Below are 20,067 nucleotides of genomic sequence, written 5' to 3'. Positions count from 1 at the left end.
TTGTTCCTATTATTATGGACTTTCCTAGTCATGCATTCTAAGAACATCTACCAGAAGTCACCCAGACCATGGAAAGTCTACCATTTTCTGGAGAATCCCACAAACTCTCACCTTAGTAGTACGGTGAGGAGTCAAACATTTTCCGGGGAGCTAATAGATACAGGATAACCCTGAATTAAGTGTTCTTTGAGATAGTTAAAAAGTGTGATAAATCTGTTTCCCCACTCCAGACACATGGAAATATGAGTCAGTGACTTTATCTACAAGGTGATGAGTATTTATCAGCACTTGAACAATATGCTTTCAGGAATTCAACACTCTAAGCCTTCAGGCTAACCCGATATCATAATCTTCGTGTATTTCTCCACTTAGTTTAAATTCTCTGATTCTGATGATCTGGCCTCACTCTGTGCCTAAATTATCTTCCATTTTTCCCTGTATTTTTCCGGATTATCTTCTTTGCTCTTTTTACTACATGTAACCCAGGATTGTCTGCTTGTATTTTCAGGGTTCTTTCCCCTTTTTATTCCCAGTTCTTTTCTGATTGGTATTGGCTGGGCTTAGCACTGAGCATTGGTAATTGCCTGTTCTTTCCCACTGGTTCCTCTGAACGGTAATTTCCCTTCTACCCTTTGCAAATCTCTCTCTCCTCTCTATCTAGCTTCATTTAAACCAACTCAGGAAGCATTTGACTGACAAAGGGCTAGGTGAGATAAGAGCCCAAGGTAGCACCACCAAAGTCATGCCCACCTCAAATCTACAAGCTCACCGTTATTCGGGAATCAGATCTTTGTAGATGCAATTGTTAAGAGGAGATGATAGTGGATTAGGAAAAAGGGGGAAACTCAGCATACACACAGAAACAGACACATAAGAAACAACATGAAGAAGAGGAGTAGCTGGAGTAGTGCCTCTGAGAAACAGCTAACATGCCTGCAACAGCCTGAAACTGGCAGAGACAGAGACAAAGAAGAACCCTCAGCTCAAACCTCCACACAAACACATCCTGTCCACACCTGGATTTCAAACTTGCAGCCTCCAGAACTATGAGAAAGTAAAGACCTGTGGTGCTAAGCCACCAAATTTGTGGCTCTTGGTTACAAAAACCCCGGAAAAATCTTCCAAGGTCCAACACCTCAGTATCAGGTGCCCAAATGTCCACAGAAGGGTGTTAAGACTTGACTGGCCTTTGGTTTCTCGGCTTTCCTGGTTGCCCCTACGTCAAGCCCCCCGAGGTGCACAAACCATCCTTCTTCTCTGGGCGATCCCCCTACTATCTCCCCTCACAGCCATGCATTTTGTTAAAGCAGTGCAAAGGGTCAGCTTGCCTGATTGTATGCCTGTTGCCTTTTAGTGCTGTGTTTTATTTCGGTTTCGCATAAATATAGAAGCCCATTTGGAAAGCAGCCTGACTTGGCAAGGAGTCCTTTGGCAATTCTTGCCAGCTTCGCATATCTCTCCCGTGAGTTATGAGTTGATGCGGACTGGGCCTCAGCCACTGCTCCCCTGAGCCCTGTTTTCCTCTCAAGAAAGTAACACAGCAATTCCCCCCAAACTCCCTTTCTTTTCCAGGAACAGCACAGCTCCTGAGCCAGAGCATGGAGATAAAGGTGTGGGGATCAGGCATGTCCCCTTCAGCTCCACACAAAACATGCATTTCATGGTGCTGCTCCAGAAGCTGTTCTTCGTTCATCAGCAGATTATTGAGAGACCTTTTCAGGCACCGCCTGATTTAAGGCTACTGGTTCACAGCTTGAGCAAAAGCACATGCCAATCACACACTGAGAAATTCTACCTGGAGGTTGTCAAAGCTCTACAGGAGAGAATATAAAGGAGCCCCAGGCAGATGTCTGAACTCGAAGAGGGGGCCCGACCAACTGGTACCTAGTATTTGACTTTGATTTCTTGAGTGGGGTGTTTTTCCTCCCCCTCTCTCCACAACAGCCACTGTGCTATTACTTTTCCAGGCACCCAGAAAATTGCTTCTTCTATAAGCAATTACAAGTGCTGGGAATTTTTTTTTCACTGTTTCTGTTTCTACTTCTGTTTCGGGCATACAATCCTAGGACAACAGGACTGGAAAGAACCTTGAGGTCCACAGGCGTGGAGGGATGGGGGAAGGGAAGGCAGGGGTTTCCAAAGTAGGATGTGTATTCTTCAGTAATTGGGCAAGACATTAGGCTATAAGAAAAAATATGTATCAAATCTTTCAACACTATTTATTTGGTTCTTGACAAATCAAAAATATTTTATTCATCATTAGCCCAATTTATGGTGAAGCTACACAATTGATATATATATATATATATATATACTGTGCACAATTTATAGATATGTGAATAGATATGGGATCTCTTAAAATAATTTGTGGATTTATAGCCTGAACAGTTAAAGATATAATCCAGAGGCCAGAACTGTAGTACAGTGGGTAGGGCATTTGCCTTGCATGTGGCAGACCCGGGTTCAGTCCCCAGCATCCCATGTGATCCCTTGAGCACTGGCTAGTAGTGATTCCTGAGTACAGAACCACAAGTAACTCCTGAGCATCGCCAGGTGTGACAACAAAAAAAAGATACAATCCATCACTCTAGTCCAGAAATTTTACATATATATGCTTAGAGCATGAATAGGGAGGAAAAGGGTAGGGGATCTTGGGCAAGCAAGGTACCTACTTAATCCCTTTGGGTTTTATTGAGAATCAGGGATACACTCTAAGTTAAACTTCTGCATTATAATCAGTTTCTTTGATGAAACTATTAAACAAAATAAGCAAATAAAAATGGCTATGCTATTTCAGGTCCCTTATTTCTCAGATAATTAAACAAAGGCCTTGAAACACATGTGATAGCCTCCACAAGTCATTGAGGACATGGCCAAGGCTATAACTCCTATTTTGACTTTGATTTTCCTGGGTTCTCTAAATGAGCCATTCTCCAGATCATATACCATATTGGGTGACGTCACATAACCAAGCCAAACCAGATGGATAAGGGGTAGTAAGGCAATATCTTTCCTCCAAAAATGGTCTGGAATCCTAGGTTGAAGCATTGGTCACAACTCTTTAAGCTAAATTTTTCTCCCAGCCCAAGACATTTTCTGAGTGATGAGGGTGTCCTCTCTCTTGGTTAGGCATTTTACTAACAGGGTAACTCTCTTAACTACTGAATGAGACTTTTCCCACTCCTTAATAGAAGGTCCTTCTGGAATTCTGGAGCATGGTGACAGCCCAGTAATCAGGAGAACCTCAGAAGTCTCTTTCATGGACATTGTGATTTTATGATTTTTAAAAATTTTTTAAATTTTTATTAAAGAGCCATGATTTACACAGTTACTGGTAGTGGCATTTTAGGCATACAATATTTCAACACTAATCCCTCCACTAGTGTCAACTTTCCTTCACTGGTGTTCCAAGATTTCCTCCCCATCCTAACCCCCATTCAACTCCTACCTGTCAACTTGACAGACACATTCCACAGTTTCAATGGTTGCTGCTTAGAGCTCATGTTTTCAGTTCTGTTGAATCTGTGTTTGGGATATATGGCTATATTGGTATATTCCCGTAGCTCATATCACTGGTAGAAATGGAGCCCTGATTCCTGTTAACCCATTACTTCTAATTCTCTTCTTCCTTGATTTCTTTCCTTCTCTGTCCCCTCTCTAAACACTTGGGCCAAGGGTGATCTAAATATCCCTCTTTTACTACAATAAACTTCTTCATCCAGTAGTCTATATTGCACAGAAAAGTGAGATTATCCTGTGTTGTCTTCTGGGTTACTTCACTCAACATGGTATCTTCCAGTTTCAACCATACTGCAGCAAATTGCATGATTTCATCCTTCCTTGCAGCTGCATAATATTCCATTTATGAATGTACATGGGCTGGAGTGATAGCACCGTGGTAGGGTGTTCGCCTTTCACTTGGCCAACCCGTGTTCGATTCCTCCACCCCTCTCGGAGAGCCCGGAAAGCTACTGAGAGTATCGAGCCCGCACGGCAGAACCTGGCAAGCTACCTGTGCATATTGGATATGCCAAAAACAGTAACAATAAGTCTCTCAATGAGAGATGTTACTGGTGCCCGCTCGAACAAATCGATGTGCAATGGGATGACAGTGACAGTGATGTATGTACATACATATAGAAGTATACCACATCTTCATCATTCTTCTATCATTGGACGCCTAGCTTGATTCTATATCTTAGTTATTATACTGAGTACAGTGATGGATAATGGTGTGCATATGAAAATTGTTATTTTAAATAGATACAGCATCAATCTCTCTGTGAGTTCAGGCTCCAAGAGTACACAGAGTCTTAGTTTTCTTGAAAGATGATCAAATCTCACATATTAACTTCTCTTGTTCTTCAGATCCTTCCACACTTGTTGCTACCAGTCTTATGCATTAGGGTGCTCATAAATCGTTTCTGTTGTTAGGAATTTAATATAGTCAAGTCTTTGGAAGACAGAAAGAAGTTTAAGAAAACTTGCCTTTAAGAAAAATATTTTTCAGAATTAAAAGAAAAATAAAAATAAAGACACATGAAGAATTCAACTAGTAATGCAAATCGAAATGATACTGGTTGCCACTGAGCGGTGTAGGACAAATTCTCAACTCAACAGGAGTTAAGAATTCTCTTTTCTCACATTAAAATCCCCATGAAGTTAGGGCCTCTGCATTAAATCTATATGCCTAGTGCTTGGAATAATAGAAATCTAACAGATAGGCTTATAGATAAATATTAATACATACAAATGAATACAACAATCAGAAGAAAGGGGACACTGCTTTAAATGATGCAGGAAATTTATTATCAGAAAGACTTTGACGAACGTTGAGAATCAGAAGAAAAGGGGAAAGTGTGCTGTCAATGGTTGAAATGTATCTAGACAGGCAGGTATTTAAACTAAAAAACCACTCTGTTGATGTTGAATTGCTAATAGATTCAAAAGTTAACTAGGAGGGCCAACATGGGAGACTACAATGAGAAAGCAGCATGTGTGTGCCTGTATGTATGAATTTACTAGAGGTCATTAATCAAGAAAATGGTATCATAAAAACAAATACTTAGGAGAGGGAGTTGGAAATGATGTGAAAGATAGATTAGAGAAAAGAGGGAGGAACAACGAATCCCCTTCCTCATAAATCCTCTGTCTCCATTAGAGCATTTCTCCCTCATAGTTCAGAGAGGGGCTAGCCTCTGATCCAAGGAAGGCTAAGAGGAGAAGTGCTGAAGACAATATTCTCAAATATCTACCACCTGTCCAAGAGCCATCTTCCTTTTCTCTATAGGAGAGAGTATATGTAATATCCAGTATAATATAGTAGTTATTTATTCCTACTAGCACCAGTAAATTTACTTTGAATGTCATCAAATGAGTCAAAATGCTACCTTTTTTTAAACTGAATTTTAACTCCAATTAAACCAACTTTCACAATTGACCTTGCTTCATCCACTCCCATAAACAACCCTGTTCCAACATCTTCTTTTCCTCTGCCTCTGAGATCACTGTCTGGTTCTGGTTCTGTCTTTGACTATTTCTCTCTGTGACTATCTCCATGTTTCTCTTTTGCTCAGATGTATGGCTTCTTTTTAGAATATAGCTGTAAGACTGAAGAAATAGTTAAATCAGAAGGCCCAGTTCAGCCCCTGATACCACATAATCTCCAAGAACTACTGGGAGTTACCTTAAGTACAGCCGGGAGCAGCCCCCAAGCCCTGCTGGAGGTATCCCCCAAACAAAATAATGATAATAACTGGAGCAATCGTACAGGGGGTAGGGCATTTGCCTTGCATGTGGCTGACCCGGATTCCTTTGTCCCTCTCAGAGAGCCCGGCAAGCTACTAAGAGTAACCCACCTGCAAGGCAGAGCCTGGCAAGATACCCGTGGTGTATTTGATATGCCAAAAACAGTAACCAGAAGTCTCACAATGGAGATGTTCCCGGTGCCCTCTGAATTTTAACTCCAATTAAATCAAAGCAAATCAATGAGCAATGGGACGGCAGTGCTACAGTGCTAATAATAGTAGTAATAATAATAATAATAAACAGAATGTGGTTGTAATAGAGATATTGAGCAATAGCAATATCTCTTAGTTCCTTACACTGGCAGTCTCACGATACCTCTGGGAGTCCTTTTGGATCTGTCTAAAAATCCAAAAACTTGAATTATAGTCACTGCTTTCTCAAGATCCTTAAACAACTTAACTGGGTCCTGAGCATACCCCAAGTCTCCCACATAATTTTCGATGGAGGCACATAGCTCCACCAGAAGAAATCTCTCCAGAGAAGTCTATTTAGTTTGGCTACCCTACCCCATACATTTCATCTATTTTTATTAATAATGACAAATAATTTTTTCCCTTTTGCTAAGTACTAAGCTAAATCAGGCTGTCTCTCTCACACAACATCATGATGTCTTTGTAGCATTGCATCTGTGTAGTCTTCGGGTGGAAATGATCATTCTGTGTGCAGAGAACAGTGTGCAAATAAGAACTACATTTGATATTTGGGAGATGATGTATTGCTTAGACTACCAGATTCTGAGAGTCTAGAAAACAGGGGCATATCCTACGTGTCTTAGTTGTTTGAGTGCTTAACATTAGGTATTGGCTTCAATAAATGTTGATTAAATAAATAGATTCAGGGTCTGGAAAGACAGTTCAGCATGTGTACTATACTACTTCCCTAGTACAATACAGAATGACAGTATGATCGCCTTGCACCTTGGAGACATGGGTTCAATCCCCTTCACCCCTCATTTTTCCTGATCTGTACCAGGACTGATCCTTGAACACATAGTCAAGAAGATGTCCTTACCACGACTGGGGATGGCCTCCAAAACTAGCTAGCTAAATAAATAAATATATTGACTAGCAACTTGATCCCTGATGTTTCTCACTTATCTCTAGTTGCTGGAGATTTTTCAGATGTTTCCTATTTTAATCTTGGCCACTCTTTCCCTATTCTTATCGCCAAGTTTTATTCAAATGTGCTTTTGTTTATTTTCATTCAAGAGTCCTTTGGTTTGTTTTTATTTTGAAATTGTGTGTGTTTTCATGTGTCACGAGTGTATCAAATGCCTCCCTCTACTGCAGGAGGATTAAGGCAGGTAGATATTGTCTCTCTTCCTATTTAAAGGTAGGATACCATTTTATTTCTCTTCGAATATAGATGGGCAGTGACAACATTATGCCACTGAAGCCACCAGAAGTGACATACCAGGCCCGATCTTTCAAAGATCTGATAGCTTCTGCCTTGGTCTCTGAGAACTCTGAACTTACATTTTGACTTAATACAACACTGGAGGGGCTGGAGCAATAGTGCAGCGATAGGGCATTTGCCTTGCATGTGGCCGACCTGGGTTCAATTCCTCCACCACTCTCAGAGAGCCCAGCAAGCTACCGAGAGTATCTCGCCCACACAGCAGAGCCTGGCAAGCTACCTGTGGCGTATTCGATATGCCAAAAAAAGTAACAACAAATCTCAAAATGGAAACATTACTGGTGCCCGCTCGAGCAAATCCATGAGCAATAGGATGACTGGAGAGACCAGGACTCCAAATTAACCCATTTTCTAATGGTTCTCATCAAGATGGTAGGCATGTGAATAAAGCCAACCTGCCTTCTGCAGAAAACAGAGGTACTATACCTTGAAAAAAATCCTACCTGAGTTATATGAGGACAGTTCATTGACAGTTTAGCTGAGCCCTCAATCAACCGATAGTATCAATCACCAACCCAGTGAGCTGTCATTTTGGAACTAAAGCACCAGCTCCAATCTATACAACTGTTACTTCATCAGTGAGTTCAAGCATGAACTGTCCTTCTAAGCCCAGTCCTCACACGGAACTATGGTGTATATGAGACACTAAGTTTGGAGGTAGTTTTTTCGCACAGCAATGTATAATCAGAACATGCAACTATGCAAATAAAAGCTGAACAGAAGGGCAAGGATTGTGGGTTGGACTCTCTCTGAGGTTTCCACAATGCCTTGTAGATGGGAATATAGATTGTCTATGGATCAAAAATAAATAGGATCTCCTCTTTACAGGGGATAAAAATAGCTTCATGGCATATGCCACCTGTCTTCAAGATATTCTAGCACTGGGGGTAACCGTGGACAGCCCCCTAATCCATCCCTGTACCACCCAATACAACAGTTTCTTAAAATACATCCTGCCAAAGAATTCTGCTGTGGCTTTTTGATTTTTCTTCTTTTAATCCCAAGAAAGGGAGATCTTGCAGCTACCTTTGGCAACACATTCCAGCAGTTCATAAATCTTAATTAAACCATTCTAGCAGATGTTTTACCTCAGTTCTGCCAAATACAGCTAAGTCCTTCCTGCTTCTTCATCTTGTCTTTTGTCTTTATTTTCTTGACTTTTGAGGGGCAGGGAAGGGATTATTAGTCACATACTCCTCTTCCTTTTTTTTTATTCCTAGTTGGAAAGGCATACATTGCTGCATTCCATTTGGGACATGAGAGTAGTGTCATTCAGACATAGCCCAATTTTCTCATATGAAAAATAGAAGATAACGCCTACCCGTTTGCTTCTTCAAGTGAGTTGATTGAAAGGTCATAAGTAAGATGGTTACAGGAAGGCATTAGGACGCATTTTAAATTCACCATGGATCAAACGGACTATTTCAGAAACCTCACAGCAGAAATAAATCAATTGTTACCTAGGATAGGAGTGAAGGGGCAGAAATGGAGAGTGATGACTAAGGTGAGCGGGTTTCTTGGAGGGAATGCAACGTTCCTAAGACTTCAGCAAATCACAAGCTCTGTTGACACAATGAAAGTCACTACATTCTAGTCCCTAAAATGGAAGGATTTCACGGGGTGTAAATTTCATCTTACTACAGCAGGTTACGAAATCAATACCCAAAAAGCTCATCTTTATTTTAAACCACACTCCATCTCTCCTCCTCAAACTGCCTTCTTTGTATCAGTTGCTACAGCTGGAGAACAATTTGAAAATGGCTTGGTGTTTTCAGTTTCTTTGGATTTCCCTGTCAGCTTCCCCTAGACTACACTGTTCTAGAGGAAACCTTCTGGGAGGCCACCGTGAGAACTGGGGGAGAGGGAGCAGGCCAACAGGGCAGTGAAGCCTTTGGGAATCACAGGGCCTCATGTCACCAACAAACAATGGCCCAGCAGCTGCCCCTTCCCTGGGCCCAGCCAGTACTTCTAAGACCCTGACAAAGATGGAGCAGTCCTCAGGGAGGCCCTTTCGAAGGACCCTGTAGCCACCAGACCCAAAGTGACATGTTCCCTTAGGGAGACCCATCCGTTCTAGAATACAATCTGGACTCACATCAGTGTTCCACAAATTGTACAAATAAAAACCTGGGGAGGCACCTGGGCCCAAGCTGTCGCTCCTGCTGGCTCCTGACAGCCAACACTGACCCTCCACCTCTCCCCAGGACCCCTTTCCTTGCCCCTGCCGCCACCATCACTCCCACCCAGACCCTCATCCTGCCAACACAAATCAACACCCCAGGTTTCGGACAGCTGGAATAACCATCATGTCTCACTGGATGTCTCCGATTCCTGCTGGGCCTGCCCCATGCCCTCTCCCCCCGCCGCCACCCCCACCCTCCCATGGCCTCTCACTCAATTTGTTCTTCTCCTGGCACCAACCGCTATTTTCCACCACCCTGCTTGGCCTCTGTCCAACCCACCTCCCTAAGGGGTTTTCATTCCCCACTTCATCTGTCTCCTTCATGCTCCTCCTGCTGGAACTGGATCTTCCAGCTCTATTTCTGGATTCTTTCCACTGCCCTCTCCTTGACAAGGTGGTTTGCCTCTTCAGCCTGCAATGTATCCCTGTGGCCTCCAGTAATCTGCCCTAAAATCCTCCAACCACAGATATAGAGCTACAGTCTGCAATTGCATTTGTTGGGTTTTTTTTCCCCCACTGAATCTCTCTTCTCCTTTCTCTTAGGCTCATAGAGCATTAGTGAAATAAGGCAGTGTTAACTACTTCTGTGCCCAGAAAGTATCTCTGGGCCTTTCTGCGATACCACTTTTCACTAGGAAGAAGTGGGATATTCCTCTCTTTGATGTACAGAACACTCCTTTGACCTCACCTTTTCACATCCTCAATTACTCTCTCATTATTATTTTTTCTCTCCCGTCTTCTTCTTAGGTGATATTCAGATAGGACAAGTATATTGCAAACTACTATTATTATGGTTAACATTTATCCGTATTCTTTTGTACCAACTTTTCAATATGTACTAACTACTTCAGGCTCGTGCCCAGATTCTATTTGGGGGTGACCCTGAAATTTAACACAAAGGCTTTCTTTTTCCAACCTCATTATGTCAAGTCTTCCATCTTGAGACCTCTATACTAAGCGCTGGCTTCTCTCTTGTCCTGCTATTGGAGACCTAGCACAGAGGCCAAGGCACGTGCATTGTTTGTTGCCAACTTGGGTTCAGTATTCAGCACCACATATTTTCCCCTGAGCCCTGCCAGGAGTGATCCCTGAGCACCGAGACAGGAGTAAGACCTGAGCACAGTGGGAATGGTGCAAAAGAAAAAGAAGAAAGTTGTGTTCTATTATGCCCACACTAGACCGTCAGTCTCTCAAAGTATCATTTCTAAGAATCATAAGAATTATTGTTCCTCAACAAACCCTCATAGAAACCCAAATCAGTTTTGCATTTCAAAACAATAATGGCTACTGTCCTTATTTTCACTTTTGAAAGTGGCTAGCTCATATAAATGGGGAGAGTATACTGTACAAATATATCTCTGCAGACACATCTCAAAACATGTGTATGTCTACATATAATATTGCCTGCCCCTTCCTTTCCTATCTACTCTTTATACCACAGTTTCTAGTCCATTCAAGGTTGAGATAGACTATTTTTAAGGAAAATCTTTTTTCTAAGAACATGAAGAGTCATTTCCTTTCATCCTTCATCTGTTTTCAAAGGGCTTGAGTTATTTGGGTTTAAATCTAGTTTTGGAAATAATTATATCATTATATTGATCCCAAAATCTTTGGTGCATATCTCATTGCTGATAGACTATGATAAAGTACACAGAGTTACAGACTTTTCCTTAAACACTAGAAGTAACACCTAGACCTACAAAGGATTGGTTCTTTTCTTGTATAAATTTGAATAAACTGGATTAGATCTCAGAGGGTAATTTTCTGTATCCCAAAATTTAGCAGGCTAAATTTGATGGTATCAGAAAGACTTGTAAGCTCCAACTTTCTATGATATAGATGTAAGTCTTTCAGGAATATTCATTATATTTTGGAGATTATTTATCAATATAACTTGGAAAAATATTTAGATATCATTTTTACTTTTAACATTGTCATTAACATTATCATTCATTTATCCTGAATGATAATACAGAATCTTATATTCCCTACCTAAGTGGCAAAAACTTTTTTTCCCTCTTTCTCTCTCTCTTTCTCTTTCTCCCTCTTTCCTTCCTCCTATTTATTTTTTAATTTGCGATTTTTGGGTCACAACCAGTGATGCTTAAGGGTTACTCCTGACTCTGCACTTGGGAATTAATTCTGAAAATCCTTGGGGATTCTGGGATAGAATCCGGGCCAGTAAAGTGTAAGGCAAATGCCCTACCCACTGTATTATAGCTCCAAACCCCTTTCTTTCGTTTTTTTGTTTTTTTTTTTTTTAGGTAACATTGGTTTATAAGAGACATCTCTCCATCACAATCCACTGTACACTTTTAGCCCATTACCACTTTTAGAAAACTCAGTTCTGTGGTCAGGGTCTAAGGATTTGCTATTATTAGACATTTTCCACTTTCCTTGCTTTGGTTTCTTATATGACACAAATGAGTGAAATTATGTGGTTTTATATTTTTATTCCTGACTTAACATGATCCCCTTCTATCCCATCCATACTGTCAGATATCATTTATTAATATATGTGTAATATCCCACTATGTATATGCCACATCTTCTGTATCAATTAAACTGCCATTGGGTATCTGGATTATTTTCAGATCTTGGCTTTTTAAATAGGGCTATCGTAAACAAAGATGGTCATATATTACTTGAGTTGTTGTTTTGTGTTCTTTAGATAAATAAATATATAGGAGTGGAACTGCTGGACCCGAACCTTCAACCTAAGTTGTCACACCTGTAAAATGAGTGCAGTAGTAGTAGTAGTCCTGATGTGACCAGACTACTATGGTATGTAAAGCACCCCCCACAGTCATTTGTACATAGCGTTACTTCAGTAAGCATCAACTATCATCAATGCATTTATCATTTATTTTATAACTTGAATTATTCCCATTAAGTTTAACTAAAATAACCTCAATGAAAACCAGTTTAATATGTTTATAAACTGAATTCTATTGCTATTACTTGGATATTACTTATTCTTATACCAGAACTCCAAACGACGCTATCAATGTTGCTCATATTCATAAATGGATACGTGCTTTTTCTATATTCTGAAACTATTAATGAATTTGAGGTAACTAGTCAAACACTTATTCCCTTCACTTACCGTGGTGTACTGAAAGTTGGACGTCTATATTATATTTTACAAAATTTGATTTATAGGCTACCTTGAATTCTCTGAGGCTATCTGTAACCTCCCAGAAATCAACAAATGAACATAATGTCCAATTCAAAAATGGATTAGAGATGTAACTATGAGGAGATTACCAGAAAAGAAATCCAATTGGCTAAACAGAATGAAAAGCCATTTGTTACTGAGAAATACAACTTTAGTGGCAACTGTATATCATTTTACACTCATCCGATTGCTGACATCATCAGGAAACTGAAGAGCTGAAGACATTTGTGATGTTGTGGGAACAAAGGCCCTGCAACATTCTCTGATGGGAGAGTAGGCTGAAGTAGTCATTAAAAAGAAAAGTTTGCTATCCGCATATATGTTAAGTTTATGTTTAGATATATTCTATCATCAGCATTTGAACTCTTGAGTAATATATCCCAGGAAACTTTGCTGCAGGCTTTTAATGAAAATCTGTCAGAGGATTTCACTAGAGTATTACTTTTAATAGCAGAGAATTGGAGATAATGTGCATGTCTGTTCTTAATGTGGTTGATACAGACTGGAAAAAAGCAATGCAGCCCATGAGAAACTGCACTAGGGAGGTAATGAGTGTCTTTAGACAATACCCACTCACAAAATATTATGAAAGATAACTTTTTATTGCAAAGCACAATTCATACTTATTGGAGATACTTTGTGAATGCACACAAAGAAAAATAAAGTCATTTTTAATCCTACCACCCAGCTATAAAATCTACAAGTGATGTTTTGAGTACATGTCCTCAGGATTTTTTTGTCTCTGCAATTATATATACACAACTACTTACCATACTTAATTAGGAGCATACTGTCACTCTACTTTGTAATCTTCTTTTGTCATGCAACAATACATTGTGAACAGCCTTTTATCCCACTGTATCTGCCAGGAACCCAACAGGAAACAGATGGCACATTTGAAATAAGATGAGTGCAAAAGGGTTTATTCACAAAGGACTGTTTACAAAAGTGTAGGTGAAGTGAAAATAAGGTGATCATACATCCAGGTTTGCCTGGGATAATCCCGGGGTGCATCTGTTGCCTGAGAATCATATCTGGTATGACATTACCTAGATTCTCCTTTTTTTTTTTTCAGGGTGAGGGTGGGAGAGCTGGGGCACACCCAACTGTGCTCAGGGCTTACTCCTAGTTCTGTGCGTGCAAGGTAAGTGCCCTATCTTCTGCAACATCCAAACCCATCAGGTTCTCCACTTTTAAATAAAATGATTATAAATTTTGTACTCAAATCAGATGGTGTGGGCTAGAAAAATTGCCCTTTGTACCTTTTAACATCTGCCTTGTTTTCACCTAGTCCTCTGTGAGACCTACTTATACTGACCACATGTTTCCATCTGAAAATTATCTGTGAGAATGATCCCTTTTCTCCAACATTTTCAGATCAAACTAAATTAATTAGACCTCCCACCAAGAAAAACATTCCAGGCACCCACCAATAATAAATTTTTTATAAAGCACAACCAGACCTGAACAATTGTAGGAAGCAATTCTTTCTCTGGTTATCATGTTGGAAATGTTTGCGCTGCTCTCTCTTTGCAAGTGACTAGATCAATAGTTGTTTGGTGGTGAGTAGAATGTGATGATGTTGAGGGACACTCGGAGTAGTCAGGAATCTAATCAAGGAGAACATGGGCAGGGGGTGTGAAATAATAAATTAAATGCAGATACAATCGGTTCAGGAAATGCAAAATATGCTAGACTTGCTTTGTCATTTACTCTCTGATATTAAATAAGCTATAATTATTTCTTGTGATTGCTTAGTAATTTTTAAATTTTGTAATAAACTTTCTGACTAGAAATGCACAAAAAAAGTGAAGTATATAACAATTGAAAAATTTAGCATTAAATTTCTGTTTTCCAGGAAAGCAGAGGAGGAATAAGCAAGTAATTTACAAAATCTTTACCAACCTTTGATTATTTACTTCAAGAGAGGCATATCACTAATCCTAAGACACAAATGTGGTAAAGAAGCATGTCTTTCATTAGGAATTATATTAAAAAGCAAAATACAAACCAATAATTTATATCACTTGTATCAATTGTCATCCCATTACAAATCGATTTGCTCGAGCGGGCGCCAGTAATGTCTCCATTCGTCCCTGTGGTGTGCTAGTGTAGCCCAATGGCATCTGCTTGCTCCAGGAACACGAAGAGCCTCAGACTGTTCATTCAGAGTTTTGACAAAGAAATCTGACCATCTTGTATAGGTGGGAAGCCAGGCGTTCTTTTGATGTCCTGTGAAATCCAGTCAGTAACAGCTCTAGTCCAGCAGTTGTCTCCAAATCACATTATGTGTCTGGCCTATCTGATTTTTGATGCAAACAAGATAGCGTCTCTGATTCTCGATCATTGATGGAAGTCAGAACTCCAGATTCCTTCTCTCACTTGGGTGAAATGTGATATTCCAAGCATAGCTCTTCTGATTCCTCTTTGGGAGACCCAAATAGTGTTCTTATCCTGTTTTTGTAGGGCCCAGGTCTCTGAGGCATATTTTAGTACAGGAAGAATGGTGGACTCGAAAAGATGTTCCCAGAGCTGGAGGTTCTTTATCCTCTTAATAACTTTTTTGATGCTTTTGAGGGTGTTCCACACCGCTCTCTTCCTCCTGCACAGCTCAGGGGCCAGGTCGTTTGTCATGTTGAGTTCCCGACCTAGGTACACATAACTGCTGCATCGGAGATGTTCTTTCCATTAAGAGCAAATGAAACATCAGAAACTAGTCCGTTTTTTTAAAAAATTTTTATTTTATTGAATCACCGTGAAAAAAATACAAAGCTTTCAGGTTTAAGTCTCAGTCATATAATGATTAAACCCCCATCCCCTCACCAGTGCACATGTTCCACCACCAAGAGCCCCAATATGTCCCCCTCCCACACCCCCCACCTGAGTGGTTAATGATCTTCACTTTATTCTCTCTATACTTTGGATACATTCAATATTTCAATAGAGAACTCGCTATTATTATTTGGAATTTCCCCCCAACAATCAAGCCTGCTGAAAAGGCATCATTTAATAATTTGTTTTCCATTGCTGACAATGAAGACTCTATGAGCTGTTGCGGCTGCGCGGTTTTGAATTTCTGATATTTTAGCTCATTTCACAGTCTAGATGCATTTCTGTAAAAAGCCACTCTGGGTGCCAAAATGGGTTAGAAGATCTAATAGAGCCTATTAGATAGTGTTAAACTGGAAATGAAGATTTTATTTTGAAAGTTCCAGTTGTGTTTTGAAATGTATTTACTTGTAGAAAGAAAATTTGTATGGAGTTATCATCCTTAGTTGGACATATTTGTACCCTACACAAGAATGGAATGCAACCGAGAAAACTATATTTCATAACATCTATGTTTAGCAAACATTCAAAAAATGGTTAGAGAACACTGATTTGACAAGTTTTTTCCTTATAAAATCACTTGTTAAATTTTTTCCTCAGATAATCTGAGTAGAGGTTAAATGACATTAACTTGGGAAATATTTGCTTTGTAACATTACATATTTCAATAGGAAACAATAGCAACGGGGAATGTTCCACTGTAGCATAATATAACCAAGTACTTTAGAATATTTTCTCAACTAAAAATATTATGATCTACATTAAAGAATTGTTTGAAAGTGACCATCTTAAAGAAAAAAATTAATCTCATTTCAAGAGTGAACAATAATAAGACCACAATAACTTTAAAGAAAAGTGATTCAGTAATAGAGTCATCAATGTAAATAATTGCATATAAAGAACATTCACTTATGCAAGTTTAATGATTAAAATCTATTTTTAAAAGCTTTTTATAGGAGCTGGAGACATGGTACAGGGAATAGGGTACTTGCTTTGCATGCAGCCAACTCGGGTTTGATCCCTAGCATCCCATATGGTCCCCAGGGCCCTGCCAAGAGTGATTCCTAAGCAGAGAGCCAGAACTATGTCCTGAGCACAGTTGGGTATGGCCCCCAAAACAAGAAATATAATTAAAAGCATTTTGCAATTTTGGTTTCAAAAGTATGAGATGTGAGGGTGATGCAGGAGAAGTGACAGTCTCTGTGTTGGTTCATGATTCCCAATATTTTATTGTTATTCAGTAATAAAAATGCTCAGATCCAGAGTTGAAAATAAGGTTTATCAGACAAGAAAAAGAAACTCCTCAGGCAGGAACTTAGTATAAAAATAAGTTAATTATAGCTCTTTTTTCTTTTATTATTTTTTGGGGGGCAAATGGGGGCATCACACCCAGCTGTGCTCAGGGCTTACTCCTGATTCCACACTCAAGAATCACTCCTGGCAGTCCTCAGGGGACCACATGGGATATCAGGGATCGAACCTGGGTCAGCGGGGTGCTATACTGTCACAAACCCCTATCAATAGTTTTCCTTGTATAGGACTAAGCTGGGGTTTTATTTGGGAAGAGGTTGGTTTTTGGTGTGGATTGTTACAGGAAAATCAGATCTTATCAAGTGCCAAGCATGTTACAGAGAATGGAAGGATAATACAGGGTAGTCTGGCTAGCTTCAGCCTTTTGGGATTATCTATTTGGCTTCCATTGTTTTGGTGAGTCTAGTGTCTGTGGCGAATCTGTGAATTGGAAAATTGTTCATTTCTCAACCATCCATCAGAAAGAACCAAGGAGTTCACAGGAATGTTAAAAAGGTACGATGGAAGTAGTCAAAAATGGGACTGCTCCCAGAAGCTGGCAAGGAGAAACTGAGGCTTCCTCTTGAAGGGGAGAGAAAGAGAGAAATACATCTTCAGGAGAGAACACTGGCTTCTCCAGAGTGGAAAAAAGCAAACCTTGGATGGCCTTTGGGAAGAGGTTACAGACAATTCCTCTAATGGATTTTGGCCTGAAGTGCTCTGCATATTCTTTGTATAATGAACTTCACCACAAAGAAAACCTTGCACCATTGGTGGTCTTTTCATATTCTTACCAAGACCTTTAGATTCCTGTAGTTTCTTTTCTAAGAAGGTCTGCCCTTCTCTGGGTGAGGCATTTAAGTTGGTGTCTCAATTTCTTTATCTCCAAAGAGCTCAGTATTTGCATCTCAATGGGATGTGGTCTCCATATCAATGCTCCTGGACTGGGTCATTTCTTCTTAACTTTTATTTTCCCTAAAGCTCATTTTCAGCACCTCCCCCCCCCCCAACCCACCTATCTGCCTGCAACAAAAAGCAAGGAGAAATTTCTTAATCGAGAGTATATGTCTTATATACATAGGAAAAACTCACCACATGGTCTTAGATTCAAACTTTAGTGACTGCAGAAAGCACTGGAAAAAATGGAAGACCTAGTTTAGAGGTGAAAAAAAGAAGGAATTATGGAACAGGAATATGCAGATTTAAATTATGTCTTCTACACTAAAGGAAATTTGGGAATTAGGTCTTCCCCGGTATAGTGAAGGGACACTTTAAGAGGAAGGGTTTATATATAAATATCTTTTTCAAAGGTTTTCTTATGCCAAATACAGTAAAAATGATGGGTCTCATTCTCCTTACCCTGAAAGAGCCTCTAATGCAGCACTGCTGGGAAGGACGAGTAAAGAGAGGCTGCTAAAATCTCAGGGCTAGGACAAACAGACATTACTGGGCCTGCTTGAGCAAATCGAGGATCAATGGTATGATAGTGATAGTGATAGATTTCTATTCTATCTTCAAGGCCACTTCCATGAAAATAATCTTTTGTCAAAGATACGTTTTTGCGCTCCTACAGTAAACATCAGTGATGGAAAGTCCAAAGTTCTCCAATGATAACTACTTAAATTCTCTTACTGGATCTGGGGAAAGAGTACAATGGTTAAGATGTTTCCTTTGAATGCAGCTGACCATGGTTAATTTCCTGGGATCCTAGTAGCACTTCACATGACTTCTAAACTACCAAACAAATAAGTAAATAACATGCTATGATTAAAAAAAAAAAAAAGAAATGCTACTGCATGAATTTAAATATCTGCATGGTATTCTGATGATTCAGGTATCATAATTCCTTAAAAACAAATACTAAACATAGATTTCAGGGTTTTAAAAAAAGTTTTTTTTAGTTTAATAAGGTTTGTGATGAATATCTTCACCAATATTTTTTTGCATATAATATCAGCTTTTTAAAAGAAATATTATTGGCAATTAAATACCTGTTGAAAGAATAGAAACATGATTTTTTTCTTGTGTTCATTTGGTATTGCCATTTTATCCCTCAAAACTATCATACTTTAATACATTTTTTGGCCTACGGGGCATACCCAGTGTTAATAGGGCTTAGTCTGGGATTTGTGCTCAAAGGTCATTCTTGACAATGCTCAGGGGATCATATGTATTGTCATGGGGTAAAACAGAGCCTGCAGCATGCAAAAAAAGCACTGCTTTTACCCCTGTGTTATATGTCTGGTCCAATACCATACATTTTTAGCACTCCAATTTACCAAGTGCTTGAAAGGAAAGTACCAGTTTCTCAACATTGTTGCCATCTAGAGCTATTATTTTTTTGAAATTATTCTGTCACTAATTTAGACACACAAAGTAATAAGTTATTTCTATTTGAATTTCAATAATTGCTGTTCATTTTGACCTTTTTATGTATCTGTTAGTCATTTAGATCTCTTCAGTAGTTGTATGTTTTCCTGTTGCTGATTTTAAATAAAGGGCTTATGTTAGAAATATCATTTATGGAATCAAGTTTATAGAATGCTTTAAGGATTAGATAGGAAGGGGCCCAGCAATGAGATTTTTAGATAGAAATTGGATGCTTGCTCAGAATTTGATTGCATGTAGCACTGTAGCACTGTCATCCCATTGTTTATCGATTTTGCTTAAGCGGGCACCAGTAAAGTTTGCATTGTGAGACTTGTTGTTACTGTTTTTGGCATATCAAATACGCCACAGGTAGCTTGCCAGACTCTGCCGTGCAAGCGGGATACTCTAGGTAGCTTGCCAGGCTCTCCGAGAGGGAAGAAGGAATCAAATCCAGGGTGGGCTGCATGCAAGGCAAACACTCTACCCGCTGTTTTATTGCTCCAGCCTTAGAAAGAAAGATCAAGAAATAATTTGAAGAAGTTATCAATTCACCAGCCCTCAAGTAGCTCAAAACTGAGTCACCACCCAGAGCAGGATGAATACCCTCAAAAAAGAAGATCCAAGAACAAATGATCATGTGGAAAAAGAAAAAAGATGATAAGATTATGGAAAAGGCTATCAATAGTCCAAAGCCTTACCTTTGACCACACCCTAGCTATAAAGTTTGGGAAAAGCCTTAGCATAAAACCATCTATGTTCCTATCTCTGTCTTCCTTTGTCACTCTCCCCACTTCCCTCTCTATCTCCCCTTCCTCTTTTCTCCTCTCTCCTGTACTCAACTTCCCTCACATTTTTCAAAATAAAACTATTTAACTTCCATTATTCTTTTCCTCCTGAAGTTCTTCTTGGCCAAAAAAGTGAATAGTCCTGAAAAACCCGGGCAAGAATTGGGACTGACTTTTCCTTTCCTGCAAAGAGAAATTCCTCTCTTCAG

This window comes from Sorex araneus, chromosome X, assembly GCF_027595985.1.
Source record: "Sorex araneus isolate mSorAra2 chromosome X, mSorAra2.pri, whole genome shotgun sequence".
Classification (NCBI taxonomy): domain Eukaryota; kingdom Metazoa; phylum Chordata; class Mammalia; order Eulipotyphla; family Soricidae; genus Sorex; species Sorex araneus.
This window is presented reverse-complemented; position numbering follows the sequence as displayed.